At 37.8% G+C, this 6698-nt stretch overlaps 1 protein-coding gene across 11 annotated transcripts in view; it reads left to right on the top strand.

Annotated features, from left to right (window-relative positions):
* SENP7 (SUMO specific peptidase 7) overlaps positions 1–6698 on the top strand; it is a 184947-nt gene that overhangs the window by 40656 nt on the left and 137593 nt on the right. The gene's annotated exons all lie outside the window — the stretch shown is intronic.

Below are 6698 nucleotides of genomic sequence, written 5' to 3'. Positions count from 1 at the left end.
CTAAATTGCTGCAAACATCGTGCCTTGCGTGGACTTAGGAGCCAGCCCGCTTAATAACCCTTTTCTTTTCTAGACACCCCCTTCTTCCAAAAGTGATTAAAAAGTCTAACAAAGGACTTGAAGCCCTGTTTCGTTGTGTTTTTATTCTCAGCATATTTTTTTTTGAAAATGCTTTGGCAGTTAAATGATTATCTTTAGTTTTGGGTACTGGATTTTAGAAACACAAAAGAGGGTGTTGTAAGAAGTCAGGTGGAGCTCCTCCCAGTCAGCAAGTTTTCCTTAAAGATCTCGTCCTTTAAGGGTACATAAGTTCCTGTTTTAAGTCCTGTGGACCTACCAGAGGAGGAGGGAGTAGGGGCTGTTTGATAAGCTTACAGTCTAGTACACTAACACACAACGAATCATTTCATTTTCTTATTTCTTAATGTGCCGTCTGTTGTTGAATATAGTCTTAACAATTCTAAATTTATTTGAGTTCCCTTGTGGCAGTGCATCTCAGTCTTTTTCTGGCTGCAAAGAAGCCTGAGCAAGGATCTCTGGGACATTGCCTGAAGCAGCGGAAAACCTGAAATTCCTTTTCATAAGCAACCAGTGTTACCATTTGTGTGTGTGTGTGTGTGTGTGTGTGTAGTGTATATTCTTTGCCTTTGAAAGTATATGTATGTATTATATTAATATATATGTATATATATAGGGCTCCCCAGGTGGTGCAGTGGTGAAGAATCCTCCTGCTAATGCAGGAGTTGCAGGAGACGCAGGTTAGATCCTTGGGTGGGGAGGATACCCTGGAGTAGGTAATGGCAACCCACTACAGTTCATGGGGTCTTAAAGAGTGGGACATGATTGAGTACACACGCATTCAGATTCGTGTGTGTGTGTGTTAGGCATGAGCAAGGAGGGGTGGCCTAGCCAAAAAGGATGCAAGCTGATCTCTAAACCCCATCCCAGACACACCCAGGAGCTCACACATTTGCTACAAAATAACCAGGGGGTAACTTCTCCAACTCTAGCACATGCACCCTAGGATACACTGGATACAAATTAATCACAGGGGCTTCCTCAAGTACCCTTAGGCAGCTAGGAACCCATTAAGGGTTTGTAAACATGCTACACATATATACATCTGATTATAACACTGAATTATGGGAAGACATACACAACAGAGTTCGCTGTTATATAAGTTGCATTTGTCAGTTGGCCTTGAACGAATGCTCATTTGCATTCCCTTTCATTGATTCATTGATTGGTAGTGGGTACAAGCCCTATATTTGCACAGGGCACAACCAAAAAAAGAAGATGGGAAGTATACAGAGGGGAAAGCCAAAAGGAATAGGGAGGATGACTCCTTTGGTGTCAGCCTGCTGCTGTGTGTTGAGAGTGTCTGTCTAATAAAAGATGTCTGCTTGAGCTGAACTGAGCTGTAACTTGTCTGTTGTTTTAAACCCTTCAAATTTTTGTTGTGTAACAATCAAGGAAGAGAAATAAACTGACCTGACATATATATACATATATATACACACATATATATGTGTGTGTGTATGTGTGTATGTATATATATATATATATATATATATACTTACATATATATACATATATACTCTGTTTGACCCTGTGGACTGTAGCCAGTCAGGCTTCTCTGTCCATAGAATTTTCCAAGCAGTAATACATGAAGGGTTGCCCTTTCCTACTGCATGGGATCCTCCCACCCCAGGGCTCAAACCCATGTCCCTTGTGTCTGCTGCATTGGCAGGTGGATTTTTTTTTATCACTAGCACCACCTGGAAAGCCATATACATATATACACACATGTGTATGTATATGTATGCTTCCAGTAGATCATGTTTGTTTTATTACACTTTTTTCTCCCCTAAAACCTTTAAGTAAAATTGACACATAAGGAAAAGGCAGAATGTTTGTCTGGTGTCATTTGTGTGCTTCCTCACACAGAACTTTAGGAGTAGTCATACCTCACTTTAACAAACACAGCCTTCTTTCAATAAATGCATTTCTCCTTGGCTTAGTACATTGTTTCAGGGGGAACAGCAAGATATTAGCGTTACTCTTCAGCAGATCCCATCATCTTTACCTGGTTACACTTAGATTTATTTATTTTTTTATTACAGTTAATTTGATGCCAGTAGTTGTAGGAAGTAAAATTTGAGAGTAAAATTGTTAATTCTTAAAAGACATTGATAGTTATGGGAATTATCCCTCTGGAGAGGTTTTTTTTTTTTTCTTGCTGACTTCCCTTTTGGAGCTGCCCTTTCTGAAAAGTAATTGTTAATGTAGAATAAAAACCATTTTCAGATCTTATATTAACTAGCTGTTCTCCAGTATTCATCTGGTTTTAACAGATGAAAATGAATTTTTTTAAGAATTAATTTTTTCTTAATTGTGCTAAATTGCTTCACTTCTGTCTCTTTGCGACCCCATGGATTGTAGTCCATCGGGCTCCTCTGTCCATAGGGCTTCTCTAGACAAGAATACAGGAATGGATTGCCATGCCCTCCAGGGGATCTTCCTGACCCAGCGATCAAACCCATGTCTCTCATATCTCCTGCACTGGCAGGCAGGTTCTTTACCACTAGCGCCACCTGGGAAGCCCTTTTTCCTAATAGTGTGTTTTTAATTTTCTCGTATGAATTCTCAGAACAGTCTGTTGGCTTAAAAGGATCCTGAGTTCTGTGTGACATTTGTATGCATACAGTTGCCATTTCATTAGGATGGTTGCTAACTGGGCTTACCCAGTGGCTCTGCGGTAAAGGATTTGCCTGCAGTGTGGGCAACCTGGGTTCAATCTTGGGTTGAAAAGATCCCTTGGAGGAGAAAATGGCAACCCACTCCAGTATTCTTACCTGGAAATTTCCATAGACAGAAAAGACTGGAGGAGTATAGTCTAAAGAGTCACCAAGAGTCAGGTACGACTGATAACTGAATGCACGCGTGCATTCTAGGAATAACTGGAACTTGAATGACTGGAATGACATTTGTAGTCATGAGACTTTCATAAATAACCAAAGATAGAAATTTGATTAATAAAACAAATTTTAAGTTAGAGGTATAAGGAAGGTGGATAGCATAGAAAGAGAAAATAAGACAAAGTTTCTTCTGTGAGCCTGTACTAGGTTTTCTTAAACTTCTGCTGAACATGGAAGAATTAAGCCTTGCGTAGTGTACTGCTCAGACCTCTTTAAGTTACAAGTAGCAGAAACCCAATTCCAGTGGGTTTAAGCTAAACGTAAAACAAATATTTGTGGACTCACGTAATTGGCAACTGTAGGAGCTGAATAGCTTCTGGCTTATTTGTTTTGGGTGCTGGTTCTCAAGGTATGGTCTGAGAATCTCTAGGTTCCCTGAGTTCCTTTTGGGTCTGTGGTCAGACTTTCATAATTTTAAGACATGGTTTGCCTTTTCCTCTTAATCTCCCACATGTGTACAGAACAGTTTTCCAGAGGTTACATGACTTGTATCACAACAGAGTGAATGCAGAAGCATATAGAGGAAGGCATCTGTCTTTCAGTAAGTCAGATGTTAAAGAGCTGGGAAAAGTAAAATAAGGCCACTCTTCTTAATTTTGGGGAAATAAAGTTGCTTAAAAAATAAAAAATGTTAACATGCAATGTGCTTATTGTTTTTAAATGAATTATTAATAATAAACAGTCCATAAATAGAAGTACCACAAAATCTGATACCTACTTTTCTGGAATATGGCTATGAATCAGGAATTAAATATGAAACACCTTTGAGCATGAGAGGAGAGGGTATTTTTATATACTAAATCTCACTCATGAGAAGCTTCTGCAGGCTTTCTTTGTATTATATTGTATCTATGTGTTTAAATTATTTATAACCCCAATAAAGATAAATATATTATTTCCAAGTTCACAGCATATCAAAGCAGTGAATTACATGGGGACACAGATTAAAAATTATTGGCACCAGAGACATAAAAATTATTGGCACCAGAGACAGGTTACTGACTGTTGAATGAAATAATAAAGTGTATGGGTCATTCATTCAAGGGAGAATGACCATTGGAAACGTTTAGCAACAGCAACAATATGACAGATATTATAGAGTCATAGATCACAACGTTCAAATGAATTTTTGAATTATAACAGGAAAGTTGAAGGAAATTTCAGGTTGTCATGGAGAAGGCAATGGCAACCCACTCCGGTACTCTTGCCTGGAAAATCCCATGGACGGAGGAGCCTGGTAGGCTGCAGTCCATGGGGTTGCTAAGAGTCGGACATGACTGAGCGACTTCCTTCTCCCTTTCCCTTTCAGGTTGTCAACTGTTAGGGCAACATCTTGGAAATCTTTGTGGATTCTCATTTGCACTTAAGGATAGATAATGTTTTTTGAGTACTTAGGTTCTAAACAGTATGCTGAGAATTTTACAAATGTTGTAGTTCCTTCAAAAGCTTCCTGAGCTGGTTATTATATCTGATATACAGATGAGGAGCCTGGAATTTAGGGAGGGTAAGTAACTGTTAGCAATAAAAGAAGCAGAGCCAGGATTTAAAATGTGGTTTTTCTGATTAGAAAATATAATTTTAATCTTTTTAACTCTCAGGATGTTACTGGACCTTACTTGGAAAAAAGGTTTCATGGACAAATAAGTGTGACAACTGTAGTTATAAGAAAATGTTACATACTACAGGATTTTTTGGCGCTTTTGCTCTGCTGGTATACATTTTGCCTCTCCAAGAGAGTGACTGCACATCCAGTGTTTTTCAAATTTGATTGATTTTGAAACTGTTCCCTCAACCTTCAGTTTCATCTTGAGAATCTAGTGTCACAGGATGGTACACTTTTTAAAACAGGTCCAGGTGATATCTGTATATTATGTATCATCCGGTGAACCATAATTGAAGTTCAAAACCAGAAGATAGAAGTAATCATTGTAATATTACTTTATTTGTCGTGATGTTAGCCGAAGCCATTGGAGTAGATAGAATTACCCACAGTAATACTATGGAGTGAGAAAAGTGTTGAATCACATGTATTTAATTTCAAAGTAAGGAGGAAGAAACTGGTAAGCAGTTAGATAGGCAGATTAGAAGGAGTATGATAGGTTTGAGAAGGAAAGGAGAGTGAAAAACAGTGTAAGTCAGAGAGTTAAAGTAGTATGAGGATGCTGGATTTGGCAATTAGGTCATTTTTTTTTTTTAAACCACTGATTTTAGTACAGCAGTAGGAGAAAAGACATTTCAAGAGGCTAAATGAATGAGTGGTGTGAGGAAGCAGAAAATGAGTTATGAAGGAAAGGAGTTTTCTGGAACAAGGAGTATAGAATTAGGTAGAAAGGATAGATTTGTGTGGCCTGGGTAAGGGGTCAGTGGAGAGGGAAAGATACCAGATGCAAGATAACTGATAGGGTGAGGTCCTAGGAGAAATGGGGAGACTCAAAGGACAGCTTGTTAAGACTTGCAGAAAGGAGGGAAGATGGATAAAGATACAGATAAATTTTGAGAAATTAAGGCTATTGCAGTCATGACTTATAAGTGAAACAGGAGTCAACATCATCTTTTGAGAGAGACTTTCAGGTGATATTTAGAGCTCAAAATAGAGTAGGAGGTCAATTATGAATGAATGAAACTGTTAACCAGTTTTGAAAAAGTCTTTGTTAAAATAAATGTGACTCCATAGATAGTAATGGTTGTGGTTATTAAAATTATGTGATTTTCTTTAACGGTGCTAAGCAGTCCAGGAGCAACAATTGGGGGCGAAAATAATTTAGTTTTACTTAGGACTAAAGGGTGTTATAAGATGTGGGGGTAACATATGTGTTTAGTGTGAGTGAGAAAACGAAAGAGTCAAAGGACAGTGTATTGTAGAATAGAAATTCACATTTGTGAACTCCTGCATTGCAGGCAGATTCTTTACTGTCTGAGCCACCAGGGAAGCCCGCAAAGTGTAATGCTATTTCTTAAATCCATCCATTCATTAATGCATGTTGTGGAAATGGAAATGTGATGTGAAGTAGTTTGTTGGACTCAAGTAAATTAAGATGAGTCCATTGTATTGCGTGAGTTGATTTTTGAAAGTTTTAGAGCTCCAGTATGATGGTAGATTTTTAATGATAGGAAAACTATGAATCAAGAATCAGAGTATTTAGGAATGTTGGAGAGGATCTTGGGTCAGTTCAGGGCAATTATAATATGGATAAGGTAATAATACAAGTTATGGGAATTGTTGCAATAAGGATTGAATATTAGTTGAAAGTGGTGGTGGGGGAGGAGGTTGTTAATCTCTTCCCCTATTTTTATAAATGTGAGAAGAATCTTGAGAGTGTCTTTAAAAATAGTGTAGTCAATAAAAATCTGTATAATTTAATTATATAATTATGTAATAAAAGCATAAGTAATAAAAAGGATTCGGTTAAACTAAGGTGGAGGAAATGTTCAGTGAGAAGGCTATAAGGAAAATGTATTGACTTGGGAAAGGAATTTGGTGGGCTAGGGAAGAGATAGAGAAGAGTATAGATGACGACTATACCTCAATTAAAAAAAACAGAAACAAAGCGAAAAGAATATTAAAAAGACATGTACTCAAGGATCAAGTTAAAAAAAAAATGTAGTGGAAAGAGTAACGAGGCATTGTCTGAGATGAGAGAATAGCACTGTAATAAGCTGTAGGGATTGAAATATAGGGCGTTGAAATGTGATTCCCAGGCCTGGTGATAGAAGGGAAAG

This window comes from Bubalus bubalis, chromosome 1 (assembly GCF_019923935.1).
Source record: "Bubalus bubalis isolate 160015118507 breed Murrah chromosome 1, NDDB_SH_1, whole genome shotgun sequence".
NCBI lineage: Eukaryota > Metazoa > Chordata > Mammalia > Artiodactyla > Bovidae > Bubalus > Bubalus bubalis.
The sequence above is the reverse complement of the archived record's forward strand: the minus strand, read 5'-3'. Positions and strand labels throughout refer to the sequence as shown.